The sequence below is a fragment of the Mustela nigripes genome, chromosome 14, assembly GCF_022355385.1.
Source record: "Mustela nigripes isolate SB6536 chromosome 14, MUSNIG.SB6536, whole genome shotgun sequence".
Lineage (NCBI taxonomy): Eukaryota > Metazoa > Chordata > Mammalia > Carnivora > Mustelidae > Mustela > Mustela nigripes.
In genome coordinates, this window is record NC_081570.1 from 75,686,224 (window position 1) to 75,708,198 (window position 21,975).

At 37.9% G+C, this 21,975-nt stretch overlaps 1 long non-coding RNA gene across 3 annotated transcripts in view; it reads right to left on the minus strand.

Moving 5' to 3' along the window:
* LOC132002020 (uncharacterized) overlaps positions 1-21,975 on the minus strand; it is an 87,360-nt gene that overhangs the window by 37,664 nt on the left and 27,721 nt on the right. For 2 of the 3 annotated variants that reach the window (XR_009399748.1, XR_009399750.1), the window contains exons 2-3: positions 12,976-13,020; positions 1,021-1,119 (exon numbers count right to left, since the gene is read on the minus strand). This is a non-coding gene — a long non-coding RNA (uncharacterized LOC132002020). Of the gene's footprint in view, positions 1-1,015; positions 1,120-12,975; positions 13,021-21,975 lie in introns of all 3 variants that reach the window. The other variant, XR_009399749.1, reaches the window with a different exon arrangement.

Consider the following 21,975-nt stretch of genomic DNA (forward strand, 5'->3'; position numbering starts at 1 on the left):
ATGTCCATCAACAGATGAATGGATAAAGATGAAGTGGTATATATACACAATGGAATACTATGCAGCCATCAAAAGAAATGAAATCTTGCCATTTGCAACAACGTGGATGGAACTAGAGGGTATTATGCTTAGCGAAATAAGTCAACTGGAGAAAGACAACTATCATATGATCTCCCTGATATGAAGAAGTGGAGATGTAATGTGGGGGGGTTAGAGGGTAGGAAAAGAAAAAATGAAAGAAGGTGGGATTGGGAGGGAGACAAACCATAAAAGATTCAATCTCAAAAAACAGACTGTGGGTTGCTGGTGGGAGGGGGGACGGGAGAGGGTGGTGGGGTTATGGACATTGGGGAGGGTATGTGCTATGATGAGTGCTGTGAAATGTGTAAACCTGGTGATTCACAGACCTGTACCCCTGGGGATAAAAATACATTATAGGTTTCTTTAAAAAAGTAAATAAATTTAATAAAAAATAAAAGAAGTTAAAGGAATTTGAGACTCTGGAAATGTAAACTCTCTAGACAGACAGTCAAATCAACTTCTACATATGCTTTTTTGATTGAAAATAATTAAGAAGCCAAGTATATTTTTGTACTCTCCCTTTCTAGTGCCCTTGCCCTTAATATGTGTATGTGCGTGCACACGCACTTTATGGCTTTCGTTCCTCAGTGCCCATGGATGATATGTTCTTGCTGTTTCAAATCCTTCTCTATGCACAGCAGATGAAAATTGCATTGTCACTGCTAACACTATAAATCCCCTGTGTTGAGTGAAATGTATGTGGGTTTGGGTCTTGACAGGAATAGAAATTCAACACCACCACTCAGTGATACAAGATTATCTTCACAAGTACTACCTGCAAGGCCAAACCATCCTGTCATCAAATTTCTACTTAATATGTGAAATTAATCAGGGTGATTATCAGTTGGTTATTATGGCTTTTGAAAGGCAGACATAGGCGTACACAGCATGGAATACATGGGATTGTGCTCACTCAGCATTTAGGAAGACATACTTAACTCTTAATGTGTCCCATTTCCTATGGCCCATTGTCCTCTGCTGTGCTGAAGCAGAGCTGTTGTTCTGCATTATCAGCTATATTTCTTGTGCTGTCACCATCTGGAGGAGGAGAAAGAAAAAGGAAGTATTAATGTAATTTTCTCTTATCCAATATGTGCCCAGTCTCCAGAGAACCCTAAGACTTTAAGGTATAAGGGATATCTAAAGATCAGAAAACCTATACTTCTGTTTGGTGCTGGAATCTGCTCTGACAGTTTTAACTCATTTATTCACTAATTTATTATTAATTATTAATAATGTAATAATAATAAATACAATTTATTATTAATTATTAACTAATATATTCACCAATGATTTCAGCCAAACAGGATTTATGAGATTCATTCATTTATCCATTTTTCTTTGAATATTCATTTCATACTGGGCTCTGATGATACAATTGAGAAATAGCAAAAATCCCAGCTCTCATGAATTTTACATTTGAGTAGGAAAAGAAAGACCAAAAACCAAAAATAATTAGCAAAAAGGTATGATGTCAGGTATCATTAAGAACCTACATGAAATAGGGAAAAGAATTGCCAAAGGGAATGATGGGGCTCAATTTCAAATCAGATGATTAGGAAACACCTCACTGAAGAAGTATCCACAGAAGAGCTTTCTAGACGAAGCCAAAACCCTAACCCAAACACTTACATCTATAAAAGCTCTTAGATGTATAGTGCCTGGTGTTTTTGAAGAGCAAAGCTCCTGTGTGGCTAACACACAAGAAATAAGGGAGATAATAACAGGACACGTGGTCAGAGAGGTAATGTGATTAGAGGAAATGATATGTAGATCTCCTGAGACATTGTAGGCTACTGTAATGATTTTTGCTTTTTCACTGACTAATAGGGCAAGTCATTGATAGGTTTTGAAGGATTGAGTGGCACTATATTGACATTCTAAAAGACGAATGTCTATATATTTATATATTGGTGTCAATATAAATATAGATATGGATAATTTCCCCCAGCTTCAGTGTGGAGAATAGATAACTGGGTTGAAATCAGAATCAGGGAACAAATGAGGAGACCATCACAATTCACAATTCTCTAGACTAGAATCATGGATGGCTTGGATCGTGTCACTGTGGTGAATGTGGTAAGCTACAGAATTTTAAACATATTTATGAAAGTAGAGCTGATAGGATTGGCAGCCAAAGAAGTGAATGCTGGCTATAAAAGAAGAAGAATTAAGGATGACACCAAGATTTTTAGCTTGGGCAGCTAAAAAACAATGTAGCTATAATCCAGATGGAGAAGATGTCAGGGGAAGCAGGCTTTGGGAGATAGGACAAGTCTGCTTTGGAAATGTTGAGTTCAAGTTGTCTTTGACTACTTAGGTAAAGACAGTAGGTGATATTGCACAGGTCTGCAATTCAGGGAGAAATCCAGGCTGGAGAATACTTTTAGAGTTCACTCATATTTAGATATTTAAAGCTATGATTATCAAGGAGTAGATTTAAATAAGGAGAAATATCCAAATATTTTGTTTAATGGTTCTATATGTTAGGAAAATGGGAAGCTAAAAGGAATGACCACTGATACAGAAGGGAACACACTGGGAGGGGGAAGGGCCCCAGAACACCACTGAAGAAGGGTTTTTAGAAAATGGCTATGCCTAAAACTACTATAATGTTACAAATCAATTCTCTCAAGTAAGAAAAGTGGGAGTGAATAATATGTAAAATTCTGCTGATAAGGAAAGGACGGGAAAAGCTGAGGACTCCTGCATTAAGCAATGTGTTTCTAGGTGATTTTGAGAGTAGTTGTGGCATCAAAGTCTCACTAGAATATTCTTGAGGAGAACAAGCTTCAGAGAATAAGTTTAGCCAATTGCTTTGAGAAGACTGTCAAATAGAGCAGAGAGTGATACTTAGGGAGAAATGGGGCCTCTGTGTGTGTGTGTGTGTGTGTGTGTGTGTGTGTGTGTGTTTCAAGACAGCGCACATCACAAACAGATTTTATTCTTAATCTCTGGGAATGGTACCAAATGAAAGTCAACTCATTCCATCTTTGACCTGTCTGACTTTTACACTTTATTTTAATCATCCACCAATATCTCTCACCACCATCTCTGTTAAAATCTTCTTGAATTAGTGACCTTCCTGAGTTATTTTTTTCCTCATACCACCAAGCCATCATTAAAGGTTTGGGTTGCAAACTCCAGTTTCATTGTAGTATGGGAGCATCTTAACACCTATACAAATGTCTTTCTGAACAGGAAGTGCAGAGATCTAAACTCCCTTTTTCTACATCTTAAAAAATAAACACTACAGGGAGTACAAGACAGGGATGTCTCTGTTTTAGTCAGTAGTTTGGCTTCCTTTTTTCCAGTAATCATACTTTTGGGGACATACTGTGAGAGTTGCAGTTGAGGTTCCTATGTAAAAATATGCATCCATAATTATTTTAAAGAAGCAATTTGTAATTCTCTTTGTATTATGCCACAAAAGAAATGTTTGTGAGGTAATGCCTTCTTACACTGAAGATTAGAGTGCACCAAGAGGTTTTCTAAACTACAGAAGAAACTTGGCAGTATCTACAGTTTTTGTCAATTATCATCACAAACACTACGTAACAAACCACTTACTAACCTATGTGCCCAGGATCCATGAAATGGAGGAATGCTGTAGACTCTTAGTAGACAGGACTGCAGATCACTTGGCAGACAAAAGTGAGAAGGTGTGAAAAATAATGCAATTCATTTTTTAGTGCTGTTGCAATTTGCTGTGTTTTTCTAACTGGATCAGGATATATCCTAAGTAGTGACTATTAAAAAGAAAAATGAAGGTATGAGAAGTAAACTAATATAAATCTAATTATTAAATATGGAATAATGTTGTGGTTGTGAAAAGTTCTTGAAAAGAGTTCATTATCTCAACCCCTTCACTCAGTTAACTGTGTGTCCATAGACAAATGTATCATTTTTTCACTGAATTTATGATAAAGTTTATATATTTATATGCACTTTTTTTGGTCTGCTCCCCCTAGTTAACTGAAAACTCCTTAAAGACCTAAACCATATTAATCTTGATCCCCAGAGTATCACTAGCCCTTAGCACATAATAGTACCCAGTAAGCACACACTGAAGGAAAGAGGGAAGAAAGGAAATGTTGAGTAATCAGGAGCCAAATGAAAGGAAGAGAGAGGAGACTGATAGGCAGAGGGGAAAACAGAATAGTGGGTTCTGAAGAGAGAAGGAATGTGGCATGCAGACCTGGAAGCAGTCTGTCCAGTCCAGTATGATTGGCTGACAGGAAAAGGACAGAAGAGGCTTAGAAATAATCCATACTCTGAGGGCACAAGATGCAAAGGTCATTTTCAATAGTTTGAATGGCAGTGATATTCTACTACTATGTTCTGTAAGAGAAAGTTGTGTGGCGAGATTTCTCTTAAAAAAAAAAATTAGTACTCTGGTGTCTCCCACAGAAGTTCTGGGAAGACATGGCACTGAATACATACTTACCCAGGTATACACACATTTCTCTGTCACTTCTCCTGAGCCAACCACTTCGGGGAGCTGGGAGGCTTGGAGCTTGGAGCCTGTTCCAGGGAAAAGCTGGTGCTGATCTTTCCCTCCAGCAGAGCCTGGAGAGTGCTATTCAAGGGAGCCTGACTAGACTGTGTGTACAAGCTTGACTGGCCCTTTGGGAGATAAGGAATACCAGCTGCCTGTGATAGGTCCTGGGGCTACTTTAGGGTTTGGGAGTGCTCTGAGCTTCCCCACAATGCTCCCACTGCCCAGCCAGGCCTCAGGAGAAAGGTCTCTGTCTTCTGTGTAGAAAACAAAGCACATCACATCCCACCAAGCACATTATGTAACTGAAAAATGTCTTCCAGAATAACAAATTCAAGTCCATAAATGGTGGGGCAAAACCTCTTGTCTCATAAAATCAAGTGGAAACAGTATTTTGAAGTGTCAAGAATGATATAAAATACATGAGGGAAAAGATGAGACTTGGAGAAAAAAATCTGAAAACCAAATAGGATGATATTCAGATTTTCAGGAAGAGAAAAGAATTCGGCAGGCTATCAGAGTTAGCTAGAAAACAATTTCCTTAACCGCAAGAGAAAAACAAATAGGCACTCTCAAAGAGCAAGAATGTAAGTCCTAAGAGAAGTCTGTCTTGTTCTCCACCAAATCCCCAGAGCCAGAAAAGTACCTGACACATAGTAGGTCCTAAATGGATTTTTGTTTTCAGAATTAATAAACTTGAAATTTGCTTCTGGCTAAATTTAATGAAATTTTTTGAAGGCATGATGTTAAATGACATGTAATCTACTTAGGGTAAAGGGGATCAAGATGGAGGAAAAAATGCAACTGTAGTAAAAAATGAAACGAAATGGAACATTGGGGTTTCCTTCAATATGCCTCGACATTTGACTCTTAACCAAAAGGTAGCAAATTATTATTGATCACTCATACAGGCCATAAATATCAGTCAGTCATGGTGATACCATAACAAACTACCAGAGTCAAAAGTGATTAGAAGGTACATTTAGACTAAATTAAAAAAATGCTTAAACAAAAACTTTGTAAGACTCAAGTACTTGGCATGTAATTGTATGAATAAATGTTATTTTTAGCAACGAAGTTCATATTTAATAGAATACTTAATTTCCTTTTATAATGTCCAAATACTTGGTAAATGTCAAGTAATGGGCTTTGTGTCAGCATATAGCCATTAATGCTATGGAAGTAGAGAGATTGGTAAGGAAAAAAATGCATCCCTGTTGTTTCATGCTGAGTAGAATATCTCCTGTCCCTTGCTGAGTAAGAGAGGGAACATGCTAACAGGAGTAGTGTAAGGGCCTATTTAGCCAGAGAGGCCCCACTCCAGTCGAACTGCCATTTTGTTGTTTATGTTGTAAAACTTAAATTGACTCTGCCCACCCCCCCAGGGGAACTTCTTAAAAACAAGTCCCAGAAACCAGTCCCAGGTAACAAAGCCCAAATACAAGGGTGGGTGAGGCCAGGTGGAGACATCCGATGGGGGGTGGGGGGGCACATACTCTTTCCCTAGTTACCAAGGAGTATGGGTCCTGCCCTTTGGGCACATTTTGGGCACCAATTCTGACCAAGGTGATAGGCTGGTCTACTAGGGGTAAATTGTAATTCAATTGGTCACTTATGTGTGAACTAATATGACTGTGCAGCTTTCTCTGTGTGTTACAATTTCATTGGCCACCTGTGCATGGCCAGGCCCAACCACATGGCCTTTGCTTTATAAAAGTTAGTCTGTGTAACAGAGAGAGGTCACCCTCTCTGTAAGGGGCAGCGCCGACTGGTCTGTTTGATGGTTGGTTTGATTCTTGATACTTGGCGTGAAATAAAGCTTTGCTTGACCTTCACTTTGTATCAGTCTTGCTCCTTTAATCACAGACCCATTATTGGAGGACGCAACATTGGGGACCTAACAGAAGAAAACTGAATTTTATGGTCTCTGGGTGACATTCTGTACATACAATGATATGATTTTCTATCAACGACTGTAGTATATAAGGATGATCGCTACTTCTTAGGTTCTTGGAAATTTTACAGAGCAATTTCATCTCATTCTTTGGGATTTTAAGAACATTTACACTAGTCAAAAAACCATGGATCACCATCTAAATATTTTTTAAATGAACTATTTTTAGAAAATCCCCAAACACATACTGCAAACTGCATAAAGAAGTATTACATTCTCCTTCTCTGAATATGTTTGCCAATAATTCCAACAAATTTTGTACGACTCCCATTTTCCCTTGGTATATAGGAAAGTATGTAAAAACAAATAACAGCAACTTTTCAGAGGTCTCTCAGGATGATGGACATCTCCTTTATGGCTCTTATGGGACAGAATCGCTCCTATCATATTTTTAACATGGTTCTAATAGTAAGTGTTTATTGACTTATTTTACTTATTCTACTCCCACCAATTTTGTATCACCCATCACACTAATTCATTCCAGATGATGAACTGTCCCACTGGAAGTATGAGTGTGTAGCACTGCCAAACTCAGGGAGGTCAAAAGAACATTTTATTGGTACCATGTACTCATCTGGGGAAGGGTGGATACATTGTTCTATAAAAAAAGTCTCTAAGATACTTAATTTATCACATTGCTTGGAGCACAAACTGTATCTTTGAGGTTTGCCCTGTGAACACATGTGCAGTATCGTTAGGCAGAATGAGAGAACAATTCTATGGAAAACAAAATGAAAACTTTCTTGTTTCTGACCCTTTGGAATCATATTCCACTATTGATGAGGGAACAGAAGGCAAGCGGAGTGCAAGCACAGGCCACCATCTGCACCCTCCCCCCCAGCCCCCCACTCCTGGGTGGGACATGGGGGATACTCTTCCAGGAATCTCCCCCAACTATCTTGATGTTAATACCTTGCTAGAGGAAAAACCTTGAAAATGGCAAGGCCTCTGGTGTCTGGTTCCTTGTAGTCCTGTTTAGCATATGAAAGTTCTTTAGAAACCTCCCTTTCCCTTACCTCCCCCCAAATCAGTTCCACCCAGGCGTGGAGGTGGGGAACGATTGCAGGGTGTCAACCTTTTGCTTTGTCCTCAGCCAGCATTCTCTTCCCTCATCCCTGGGAGCTGGGTGAAACCAGTACCTGATTGAATTAAAACCCACCAGGAACCCTTTCTTAGGGAAGTTGGCTGTCAGGATCATGTGTGTGGGAATGTCACTTAGACCATGATGGATTTCAGCCTTTACTGTTTCTTGTCAGTGTCCTCTACTAACTACTTAAAACTACAAAATTTGGTAATTTCCTCTTGTAAATCTTTTCTAGTATTTTCCATGTTTAAAATAACAGGACAGTACGCAGCCTTCAGGACAGACGGTGCCGTGGCATGGCATGACATTTCAGTCCATTCACCAGGCACTCATCTGTAGCCTAGGACTTGATGGGGAAAGGAAGGGACGCCGCCACCCTTCCAGGGCCTTTGATGGCAGGAATGCCTTCACAGGGAAGGCAGGATCATGGTCAACAGCTATGTCTTGACTGAGGGATCCCTCCATTCACCTTTGACACAGGGGAACCTCTGATGAATCCCACATGGGATGCCAGCCAGGAGTCCAGGGGGATTTGGTAATAGACTTTCTTTACTTTTCTTGGAGTGTGGCCTCAGTAGGCTTCTTCAGTTCCCAAGGACTCTACCTTAGGGTGCCTTTTAACCCATTGGAAGCAAACTACATTGCAAAACTTAGAAAAGGACTGAGCTCCTGGAACACAGCATGGCCTCAGTGGGATCTATCAGTTAGGTCTCCTTCACAGCAAATAGGGTGAATGGACCTAGGGGACCTTCGTGGCTCATGCCTAGGCCTTCACAGCTCTACACCAGGGCCTCTTGAAGAATGTGTTTACCTGGATGTATCTGGCTGGTAACCCCCTTCTGACATATTGGATGATGATTATGTAACTAAGCTGCCTCCTAGTAAACCCAGGTTGCTGGCAGATACACAGGCCATCCCCAGCAAAGGGGACTCTGACTTTCTCCCTCTCTCTGTGTTCCTCCTAACAGATGTGGGGGCTTCTCCCTTACTCATTTCCCAGGTTGATGGCTGTAACTAAAGCCAACTGGGGTTAGTCTCCCTCAGGACAGAGACATTAAGTAATATTTCCAAGCAGCTGCAGAAACTCACTTTGTTCCAGAGAACACAGAGACTATCTACAAAGTCAACTTGGAACTCTCTTAGAATATTTTGATTTTTTTCTTGAGTCATTATCATGTCTAAAATAATACATTTATACTTCTAATTCTTTATCTTTCAACTAGAATGTCTTTTCTTTCATTTCTTAGGTTGAATCTGCTGTTTGCTTATTACTTCTTGGCTTAGCTTTTTAATTTGCCAGAGCACAACTTGAAGCAACCTCCCTAAGAATGGAGTGTAAAAGAGGTAAATTTTCTGAGTTTTCCTGTTTGAAAATGTTTTTATTCCATACCTGTATGGTTAATACTTTGGTAGCTGATGAAAGTACATGTTGAATTTTTTTTATTGGTTTCTAGGTAATTGATAGTACTTTTTAAATATCATTTATATTATATTGAAAATGTCTTTTATTATCTCCACTTTTACACTCTTTGTTTTGTTTCAATCCTGAAATTTCATGATGATGTGTCTGTATACAAGTCTGTCTAGAAAGTATTAGATTCTCCATTGAGCCTTTTTCTGTTATCACTCTCTCTTATAGATCTATATTGTGAAATGCTTAGTTAACTCTTCAACCTTATATTTGATTTAAATTTTTTAAAAATAATTTTGTCAGTCATGTTTAAAAACATGATCTAGTGCATTCAAGAAAAGAAATCTCAGTAGGTCTTTGAATTGTTGAATTTTAGAGGCAAAACCTTCCCCCGCCCCCCCAGGAGACATAGACCCTTACCCAGGACCAAAATTAAAAAGTAGTAGTAGTAGTCTTTGCCCTTCCTCTCCACCTCCTCCTCTTCCTCCTGCTTCTCCTCATTCCACTATTGGTAATGATGTAATGCTGCTGGGGACATAAATTAATACAACCTTCCTGGAGGGCGCTTGCTTAGTAGAGACTGACGCTTTAACAGGATGACTACAACCTAACCACTCATATGTACAAAGTCTACCTCTAAAAATGTATAACCAAAAAATTATAAGAATACCATAAAAATACATTCAAGAATAGGATAACTCATGGCCAAGATTGAGAAAATATATCAGTTAAGTTACACTTAGGTGCAGGTAACCAGTGAAAAGTTCCTGAATTAACAGAGTGACTTATTTCAAATTAAATATATATTAAAATGGGTAGATTCAGCATCAGTTAATTCAATGGCTAATACATATCATTAAAGAAGTGGGCTTTATTTCTCATATTGGCCTATGGTACCTGTCTACAAATAAACTAGCAAGAATTATGCTATGATTAGTAATTGATTAGACTAAACAAGATTGAGAGTAATTTCTGAAAAAGTTGTTGAGCTTACCTTGGTAATTAGCATGTGGTCAAGCTTGCCACTGCAATCGATTAATTCAAGTTTTGGAATCTCGTATGACCATACAGGAATGGATCTCACAGAGGTCTAAATCTAGGACCCACTGACCTTTGTTTTGGGGTGACAAACTTTAACTTTACTGAATCTCAAAGAGAGTTCATAATAGTTGGTTTGTGCTTAGAACTTAGTGCAATAGAAAGAAAGATATTCAAGTCTCCGGAGCAGCTGAGACAGAGTCAGGCAGGGGTTTTGGGGGATAGGTAGCAGAACACAGGAGTACAAAACAGGAAAGGCAAGCTTCAAAAATCCACATTCTCACCATGTATAAGTGGAATGATTCCCTTATATCTCACAAACCACTTACACCTCACTTACCTGAAGTGAGCTATTTTGGGGGTTTAGACATTGACCCCTGGACAAATTCCTCTTTTGTTCAGTCATCCCCATAGCTTACATAACTTTTGTCACATTGAAACTGTGTCCTGTGTCCTTCAGTGTTTTTCTATCACTAATACAATTATCTGTGCTAATAATCATGCAGGCGGTACACTGTGCAAGTCTCACAATTTTAAAAGAATTGGAAAATACGTAGGACAAACATTTAAGGATAGAAACTTCTATCTTACTAGGACATTGTACTTACAAAATAGTGTTATTTTCAAATTAATTGGGACTGGATTAGTAAGATTCAGTCTGACTTAGAACTTAAGATGAGCAGTAATCTGTGTGTACCAGAGACATGAATGCTTATGTCTGTAAAATTCCCTGGGAGTTGCTAAAATTTATGTGATTTTGAGAAACCCTTTGGAAAATTCTGCAGAGCTGAAGAAAAATATCATAGAGACAATATCAACATTTAGAGAAAATAATCTGAACTTTGCTTTTTGGTATAGGGATGTGATGACAATGATGATAATAATATATCAATGACATGTATCTGTTTAATCTCATCCATGGAGTAAGTGATGCTTTTGCTGTTGAAAGGAGAAATTTATCAAAGCTTTAAGTGTTCACCTTTTTAAATGCAAATGACAGTAGTGCTGACATAGCAAACTGAATACAGAACAATACATCACTAAGTAAGCTTTTTAATTCAAGATAAAGAGATAAAGCACAAGCAATATTAAGGACTGATCATGAGTAACTTCAAATAGTCTGATTTTAGCACATCACAAAGTAAACTCAGAATTTTCATGAGAGGAAGGGATCCAGTAGCCATCTGTGGAATTTGAAATAGTGTAACTTTACAGCAAAGGAAGAGACATAAGCTTGATCCACTTGCCAGGGTCTATTATTATAATGTTATTTTTCCTTATTTTCTTGCATTTTTCCTCCAGTTCCAGTCATTGTGAAGATTCACAAGATACTTAAATAGCAAAGAACATAGGCTATACTCACACTCAACTCTCAAGCACAGGTCAAATAATTGAGGTCCTTTCTTCTGCTAGAAAAATACATCTGTAAGATGTAAAAAATGTCTTGTGTCTTTAAAGATAGGTTATAGAGGTGAATGGCTAAGTGCATAACCCTGAGATGTCATGACCTGGATTTGAATCATAGTCAAAATGTTTACTAATCATTTAATTCTGGTCAGACCTTTTAAAATGCTTAAGCTCCCCCCCATCCACCTGTATTCATTGGGCCATTATGAGGAATAAGTTAAATAATGTATATTGAAAGTTACATGAAGTTTTCTCACAATCTTAGCAAGTTGATCTAGTGTGGATCACTATACAGGCAAACTTCATGAAAACTATTGCCAAGTCATGACCAAAATGTCATTATATGTCAAATATTTTTTTTCAAAAAATGGTAAAAAGGAAGCTCTGTCTCAAATTAGAAAGAGGAAGAATTTCAGAGTAAAGAAATCAAGTTGACACTGGTGATCCTTGCATGGCCCTGAGGACTGGGTTTCTGTGTGGACTGTGGTGAATAGTGATGTGGCCTTATTTGAAGGAACCTTGAAGCTGGCTATAAAGAAGACCACTCACAAGGCCAGGATACTTGAAGTGACAATCTCTAAAAATGAAGAAGACAAGCTACAGAACAGAATTCTTTCCTTTATGCTATGGATGGGAAAAATAAAAAGATCTTTGAAAACTTGAATCCCTAGTCCTGGACCACACATGAGAAGAGATCAGAATTCCATAAGACAACACAACTTTAAAATATTACATAAGAGAGCAAAATCAATATCTAGAAATGAAAATACAGAGTATTTTAATATAATAAATAGCCTAAAAATTGTTAAATGAAGAAAATTAAAGAACTGTTAGACATGGGAATACACACATATAAGAAGAGAAAGGTAAACATGAGAAATGGGAAGAAAAGAGAGGGTTCTAGCACATTTATAATGGTAGTTTCCAGATGGAAGAATACACAGGATATTTTCTGTAATTTTCCATATTTACTTAGGGAAAATGTCAAACATGAGAGCCAAGTGAAATCATTCTTCAGGAATAAGGCATAATATTAGTTATAACCTGACATTAACAGAATTAAAATGTCTTGAATAAGAAGTGAGTTATCAGTAAGAAGCAAGACGTCAGTACAGAAATTCAGCTTCTGGCCAGGATGGAGTAACAGGAACCAGATCTATGCTTCCAAGTGAAACTATTTAAAAAATGAACGAGATTATGAAAAAGTGGTTTTCAAGATACTGGGCACCACAAAATGAAGAAAAATAATCCCTTAGAAATGGGGTGGGGAGGAACATGAGCCCTAGAAAGACCCATGCTTACTGCATTAAGACTTTTTAGTCTGGGGCATTACAGAGGACAGAGCCAAGTCTAGTTCTAGAGGTCTCTGCATTAGCAGTAGCTGGGAATCTAGGTCAAAGTGGCAGGGGTTCATGGTAGGGAATCCTGTGAGGAAAGAGTTGCAGAGAGAAAATTTCAGAGATCAATAGAAGGTTTCTTTGAATATTCAGCTGAGTACTTACCAGGCTTGCATGTGAGAAAACTCATCAAGGCCAGGAAAAAAGCACCTGGAAGAATTAGAAGGAACAGTGATTGATGTTTACACAGAGCTAAATAGGGCCTGCTCCCCTCTGATACTGGAAAACTTGGTGATTCCTAGAACATGACACAAAGTGTTTCTTTGAGCTTATGTACTAAATTTAATGTTCTCTTTCCTCATATCCAATATCTGTCAGTTATGGGTCATTTTTTATTAGGTGATATTTGTCCTTCCCAAAGGTGGTATTTTCCCACATTCTTCCAACTTTTTTTGGCTTTCTCAACTCTGACCATGAAGCTAGCATTATCTTTATATAAGAGGTACTCCTAAATTTAGCATAAAAATTATAGCCTACTTGTGGTATATTATAGATCAATTGATCTGCTCATGACCCCTTCCTAAATTTTGAGAAACTTTTAGGGTATATTAAATATATTAATCTTCTTTGCTCTGAATTCTGATAAGCAGGTTAGGCTAATCAACTGTCAAAGAAATTACCTCCAAAGTCCTCTAATGAATATGATTTCCTATTTATTTATTTATTTATTTATTTCAATTTGCTTTCTTTACTCTTCCAGTTACATTGTCCATAGAAGTCTTTAAAAATACTTCAGAATTTGTTGATTTCTCCAGGGCCTAAGGATCTTGACTGAATATGCCTATATCTGTGCAGAAAGGGTATTCTTGGATGCTTCCATATGTTAATACATTCATAGAAAAATAGACCTTCTGCAGCTTTTACCTGCACAAAATAGGCACTAGAGTTTGAGGAAGCATTCTTACTTTTCCTATTACAGAGTTCTTCTTTTTTTAAATTTTTTTTTTATAAACATATAATGTATTATTATCCCCAGGGGTACACTGTGAATCACCAGGTTTACACACTTCACAGCACTCACCATAGCACATATCCCCAATGTCCATAACCCCACCACCCTCTCCCTACCCCCCTACCCCCTCCGCCATCTGTTTGTTTTGTGACATTAAGAGTCTCTCCTAATACAGAGTTCTTTAAATTCAAAAAAATTTAACTTTGCTTCAGTGTTAAATAACAAAATTTTAAAAAATATTAAAAATATATAAATTATAAAATTATAAATTATAAAATTATATTTTAAAAAAACTATTCCAGAGAAAATACTGTTTTTATCATAGAACACCCCCGCCCCCAGATGAGCATACATGTTTGAAGACATAAGTCCTTTTTCCAATCTAACAGATTCACAGAAAGAAAAATTCTGTGTGGGCTTTACCAGTAACTGTCTCCTGTATTCAGGTACTTAAGACAACAACACTGTCAGTAGGGTGCTGAATTTACCAGAATAGCCATCCTGTGATGAACCAGACTGCCTTAGACTGTACTGAGAAATAACTGCTCCAATTTCTCCCTCCCTGTTCACTCTCAGCTGCTCAGAGGGAAAGTCTTTTCCTTTGATTTTTGCCTGAGTTCCCTTATCTCAGCAGAGCCAGAACACTTAACACTGAAAGACTTTGGAAAAGCTGTGGGAGTAGCAGGGATTAGGGCAGCTGTAGAGTCCCCTTGTTGGCAGAGGAACAGAGCCCAGAGGAACTCAATGATTTTCCAGCCTGCCTTTCCTCTCAGCAGCCTGAGGACTTGCCCCCGTATCTAAAAGACAACTTTGTATCAAATCACAGGTTTTCAAACCCGCAAGGATTCTTTGAGATTTCTTGGAAATGCCTCTAATGATGTGCTTTTAACAGGGACAAGGGGAACTTTAAGGGCCGGTGGGTCTTCTATCTTAATAGAGCAGATTTGCTTTTAGCTTTTTTTTTTTTTTTTTTAATATTTGGACTTTTTACAATTTGAATTAAAAAGTTTTGAGTACTACTAATCCAAGTGACCGCCACAGTCTTCTCTATCCCTGTCATGCTGATGAAATTCTAGAATTCAAGTGAGGTTCATTGGGGTGAAGCCTGGAGCTGATGACCAAGAAGGAATTCTTGAGACATCTTTGGTGCAAAATGATGGTTTATTACAACACAGGGCAGGACCCATGGGCAGAAAGAGCTGCTGCCCCGAGGTTGTGAGGAGTGATGATGATTGACTATGGGATTAGGGGAGGTGAAAAAAAGGGAGGGTTTCAAAGAATTTACATGTTTTAAAGGAGACACACAGGATACCAGAGGCTTGGCTGTTTGTCAAGTTAAGGTGGTTTTTCCTTTTAGTAAGGCATTAATGGTAAGATAGTTGAGAGCTTCCTAATGGAATGTCACACTCATGCTATCATCTGTCCTTATCAATGAGCTTTAGGTTTAGAAGAAATTTAACTTTACTTACATTTCCCTCTGCCTCAGGCTCCCTCAATTTTAGGGAGGGGAAGATGGTGTTAGGGCTTTAGGAACTGAGTTATGAGTCTTTGGAAGTTAGGCTGTTGGTAAGAAAGCCTCTTCCTTGTAAATCACAAGGGCATTTGTAATGTGAGGGAGACTCCGGCCTTGCAGGATTGTGATCTCTACAAGTTAACTATTTGTTCTTTCTTGAGGGCAGCCAGGAGTGCCTGAGGAATGTCATACAAGTCAGGGAGTGCAGGCTGGAGGGGGTGATGTAGGGTGCCAGCTTCTCCTTTGTCCTCAGCTAGCCTTCTGTTCCCTCATCACTACTATAAGGCTTTACTCCATTAATACCCAAGTAAACAGCCAACCTTTTGACCTATCATTTTAACTATTTGACATTCATTTTAACACTGATGTCACCCAAGTAACCTAGTCACAGATTTCTAAACAAAATAAAAACATTCTGCTAGCCTTGAAAAATTTCTTTAATTCACAATATGCTATTTTTAGACAAATTCAAGAACTTCTGTTTCTTACAAGTATTATGTCAATATAGTTTCTCTGTTGAAAATGTGGAAGATTGCAGATTGACGTTATCAAACCCTGATGTAACATTGGAAGGATTCAAGCTCTAGCAGAATAATTTACTGTCAACTATTCTTTACTCAAGGAAATAAAATACAAATAGACTTTATTTTGGTTTTGTCCTGTTTCTCTCCTTCCTGGTCTTTAGTGAGTCATCTTCAAGCAAATATCAATTTATTGATAATTCATTTGGAACAATATCGTCTGTTTCTGCCAGAGTATTGTCTTTGCTGCCAGTGGACTTCACTGAGGTAGCCAAACAACCGGCCATAGATGTCTTCCACTTAAGGTCACTCCCGATAGTCCCATTTTATCTGGAGTAAAAAGATACTCTTCTCCCTTGAATTACTAGTGCAGGACTGAAAAGAGATTGCGATATTTAGCAACTTGCTCAAGGGTTGAGAGGTGAAAAGAACCTATGTTCCTGGCCTTACAGCCTGTCTTACCTTGAATAACTGATAAGACACAGACCAAATCTTGTTCAACTTTCTGTATTCTTCAACAATTTAAAAATGCTGTCTTGGGAGGGTGACAAACCATAAGTGACTCTTAATCTCACAAAACAAACTGAGGGTTGCTGGGAGGAGGGGGGTTGGGAGAAGGGGGTGGGATTATGGACATTGGGGAGGGTATGTGCTTGGGTGAGTGCTGTGAAGTATGTAAACCTGGTGATTCACAGACCTGTACCCCTGGGGATAAAAATATATGTTTATAAAAAATAAAAAATTTAAAAAAAAATATGCTGTCTGATTCTCGATCTTCATTAATAAAGTTAAATGTGTTAATGAAATATCATACATATTTATAACTATAATAAATTATTTATCTCACAGCCAAAATTATTGAATGTATGTATGAAAGTATGTATGAAATATCATACATATTTATAACTATAATAATTAGTATCTCACAGCCAAAATTATTACAGGAAATATAGGAAATCCAATTTTTTTTCCTCCCCAGAGACCATAAAAAAAAAAAATGATCCATACACAATACCTTTTTTTTTAATTTTATTTTTTATTTTTTATAAACATATAATGTGTTTTTATCCCCAGGGGTACAGGTCTGTGAATCGCCAGGTTTATATACTTCACAGCACTCACCATACCACATACCCTTCCCAATGTCCATAACCCCATCCCCTCTCCCAAACCCCCTCCACCCAGCAACCCTCAGTTTGTTTTGTGAGATTAAGAATCACTTATGGTTTGTCTCCCTCCCCATCCCGTCTTGTTTCATATATTCTTCTCGTAACCCCCTAACCCCCAACGATGCATCTCCACTTCCTCATAACAGGGAGATCGTATGATAGCTGTCTTTCTCCGATTGAATTATTTCACTAAGCATAATACCCTCTAGTTCCATCCACATCATTGCAAATGGCAAGATTTCATTTCTTTTGATGGCTGCATAGTATTCCATTGTGTATATATACCACTTCATCTTTATCCATTCATCTGTTGATGGACATTTAGGTTCTTTCCATAGTTTGGCTATTGTGGACATTGCTGCTATAAACATTTGGGTACACATGCCCCTTTAGATCACTACATTTGTATCTTTAGGGTAAATACCAGTAGTGCAATTGCTGGGTCATAGGGTAGCTCGCTTTTCAACTTTTTGAGGAACCTCCATGCTGTTTTCCAAAGTAGTTGCACCAGCTTGCATTCCCACCAACAGTGTAGAAGGGTTCCCCTTTCTCCGCATCCTCACCAGCATCTGTCGTTTCCTGACTTGTTAACTTTAGCCATTCTGACTAGTATGAGATGATATCTCATTGTCGTTTTGATTTGTATTTCCCTGATGCTGAGTGATGTGAAGCACTTTTTCATGTGTCTGTTGGCCATCTGGATGTCTTTTTTGCAGAAATGTCTGTTCATGTTATCTGCCCATTTCTTGATTGGATTATTTGCTCTTTGGCTGTTGAGTTTGCTAAGCTCTTTATTGGACACTAGCTCTTTATCTGATATGTCGTTTTCAAATATCTTCTCCCATTCTGTCAGTTGTCTTTTGGTTTTGTTAACTGTTTTCTTTGCTGTGCAAAAGCTTTTGATCTTGATGGAATCCCAATAGTTCATTTTTGCCCTTGCTTCCCTTGCGTTTGGCAGTGTTCCTAGGAAGACGTTGCTGTGGCTGAGGTTGAAGAGGTTGCTGCTTGTGTTCTCCTCAAGTATTTTGATGGATTCCTTTCCCACATTGAGGTCCTTCATCCATTTTGAGTCTCTTTTCGTGTGTGGTGTAAGGAAATGGTCCAATTTCATTTTTCTGCGTGTGGCCATCCAATTTTCCCAACACCATTTATTGAAAAGGCTGTGTTTTTTCCATTGGACACTGTTTCCTGCTTTGTCAAAGATTAGTTGACCATTGAGTTGAGGGTCTATTTAGGGGATCTCTATTCTGTTCCACTGATCTATGTGTCTATTTTGGTGCCAGTACCATACTGTATTGATGATGACAGCTTTGTAATAGAGCTTGAAGTCCAGAATTATGATGCCACCAACATTGGCTTTCTTTTTCAATATTCCTTTGGCTATTTGAGGTCTTTGCTGGTTCCATATAAATTTTATGATTATTTGTTCCATTTCATTGAAAAAAATGGGTGGGATTTTGATAGGGATTGCATTAAATGTGTAGATTGCTTTAGGTAGAACAGATATTTTCACAATATTTGTTCTTCCAATCCAGGAGAATGGAACATTTTTCCATTTCTTTGTGTCGTCCTCAATCTCTTTCATGAGTACTTTATAGTTTTGTGAGTATAGATTCTTAGCCTCTTTGATTAGGTTTATTCCTGGGTATCTTATAGTTTTGGTTGCAATTGTAAATGGGATTGAGTCCTTAATTTCTCTTTCTTCTGTCTTGTTGCTGGTGTAGAGAAATGCAACTGATTTCTGTGCATTGATTTTATATCCTGACACTTTACTGGATTCCTGTACAAGTTCTAGCAGTTTTGGAGTGGAGTCTTTTGGGTTTTCCACATATAGTATCATATCATCTGCGAAGAGTGATAGTTTGACTTCTTATTTGACGGTTTGGATGCCTTTAATTTCTTTTTGTTTTCTGCTGAGGCTAGGACTTCTAGTACTATGTTGAATAGCAGTGGTGATAATGGACATCCCTGACGTGTTCCTGACCTTAGCAGAAAAGCTTTCAGTTTTTCTCCATTGAGAATGATATTTGCAGTGGGTTTTTCATAGATGGCTTTGATGATATTGAGGTATGTGCCCTCTATCCCTACACTTTGAAGAGTTTTGATCAGGAAGGGATGCTGTACTTTGTCAAATGCTTTTTCAGCCTCTATTGAGAGTATTCTGTGTTTCTTGTTCTTTCTTTTATTAATGTATTGTATCACATTGATTGATTTGCAGATGTTGAACCAACCTTGCAGCCCTGGAATAAATCCCACTTGGTTGTGGTGAATAATCCTTTTAATGTACTGTTGAATCTTATTGGCTAGTATTTTGGTGAGAATTTTTGCATCTGTGTTCATCAAGGATATTGGTCTGTAATTCTCTTTTTTGATGGGATCCTTGTCTGGTTTTGGGATCAAGGTGATGCTGGCCTCAAAATGAGTTTGTAAGTTTTTCTTCCATTTCTATTTCTTGGAACAGTTTCAAAAGAATAGAAATTACTTATTCTTTAAATGTTTGGTAGAATTCCCCTGGGAAGCCATCTGGCCCTGGGCTTTTGTTTGTTTAGAGATTTTTGATGACTGTTTCAATCTCCTTACTGGTTATGGGTCTGTTCAGGTTTTCTATTTCTTCCTGGTTCAGTTGTATTAGTTTATATGTCCCTAGGAATGCATCCATTTCTTCCAGATTGTCAAGTTTGTTGGCATAGAGTTGCTCATAGTATGTTCTTATAATTGTTTGTATTTCTTTGGTGTTGGTTGTGATCTCTCCCCTTTAATTCATGATTTTATTTATTTGGGTCCTTTCTCTTTTCTTTTTGATAAGTCTGGCTTGTCAATCTTATTAATTCTTTCAAAGAATCAGCTCCTAGTTTCCTTGATTTGTTCTATTGGTTTTTTTTTGTTGTTGTTGTTTCTATTTCATTGATTTCTCTTCTAATCTTTATGATTTCTCTTTTCCTGCTGGGTTTAGGCTTTCTTTCTTGTTCTTTCTCCAGCTCCTTTAAGTGTAGGGTTAGGTTGTGTATTTGAGACCTTTCTTGTTTCTTGAAAAAGGCTTGGACCACTATATATTTTCCTCTCAGGACTGCCTTTACTGTGTCACACAGATTTTGAACTGTTGTGTTTTCATTATCATTTGTTTTCATGAATTTTTTCAATTCTTCTTTAATTTCCTGGTTGACCCATTCATTCTTTAGAAGGATGCTGCTTAGTCTCCATCTATTTGGGTTCTTTCCAAATTTCCTCTTGTGATTGAGTTCTAGCTTCAGAGCATTGTGGTCTGAAAATATGCAGGGAATGATCCCAATCTTTTGATACCAGTTGAGACCTGATTTATGACCCAGGATGTGGTCTATTCTGGAGAATGTTCCATGTGCACTAGAGAAGAATGTGTATTCTGTTGCTTTGGGATGAAATGTTCTGAATATATGTGTGATGTCCACCTGGTCCAGTGTGTTATTTAAGGCCTTTATTTCCTAGTTGATCTTTTGCTTGGATGATCTGTCCATTTCAGTGAGGGGAATGTTAAAGTCCCCTACTATTATTGTACTATTGTCGATGTGTTTCTTTGATTTTGTTATTAATTGGTTTATATAGTTGGCTGCTCCCATGTTAAGGGCATAGATACTTAAAATTGTTAGATCTTGTTGGACAGACTCTTTGGGTATGATGTGGCATCCTTCCTCATCTCTTATTATAGTCTTTGGCTTAAAATCTAATTGATCTTTTGGTGAGTTCTGTGGGGTGTGTGGACCTGGCGATTCACGGACCTGTACCCCTGGGGATAAAAATATATGTTTATAAAAAATAAAAAAATTTTTTAAAAATTCTAATTGATCTAAGGATTGCCACCCCAGCTTTCTTCTGATGTCCATTAGCGTGGTAAATGGTTTTCCATCCCCTCACTTTAAATCTGGAGATGTCTTTGGGTCTAAAATGAGTTTCTTGTAGACAGCATATTGATGGGTCTTGTTTTTTTTAATCCATTCTGATACCCTGTGTCTTTTGATTGGGCATTTAGCCCATTTACATTTAGGGTAATTATTGAGAGATATGAATTGAGTGCCATTGTATTGCCTGTAAGGTGACTGTTACTGTATATTGTCTCTGCTCCTTTCTGATCTACTACTTTTAGGCTCTCTCTTTGCTTAGAGGTCCCCTTTTGATATTTCCAGTAGAGCTGGTTTGGTGTTTGTAAATTCTTTCAGTTTTTGTTTGTCCTGGAAGCTTTTTATCTCTCCTTCTATTTTCAATGATAGCCTAGCTGGATATAGTATTCTTGGCTGTGTGTTTTTCTTGTTTAGTGCTCTGAATATATCATGCCAGTTCTTTCTGGCCTGCCAGGTCTCTGTGGGTAAATCTGCTACCAACCTAATATTTTTACCATTGTATGTTAGATTTCTTTTCCCAGGCTGCTTTCAGGATTTTCTATTTGTTGCTAAGTCTTATAAACTTTACTAATAGATGACGGGGTATGGACCTCTTCTTTTTTATTTTGAGGGGGGTTCTTTGCACCTCCTGGATTTTGATGCTTGCTCCCTTTTCCATATTAGGGAAATTCTCTACAATATTTCTCTCCAATATACCTTCTGCTCCTCCTCTCTTTCTTCTTCTAGAATCCCAATTATTCTCATGTTGTTTCATCTTATGGTGTCACTATCTCTCAAATTCTCCCCTAGTGGTCCAATAGCTGTTTGTCCCTCTTTTGCTCAGCTTCTTTATTCTCTATCATTTGGTCTTGTATATAACTAATTCTTTCTTCTGCCTCATTTATCCTAGCAGTAAGAGATTCCTTTTTTTATTGCACCTCATTAATAGATTTTTTTTAATTCAACTTGGTTATATTTTAGTTCTTTTATTTCACCAGAAAGGGCTTTTATCTCTCCTGAAAGGCTTTCTCTAATATCTTCCATGCTTTTTTCGAGTCCGGCTAGAACCTTGAGAATTGTCATTCTGAACTCTAGATCT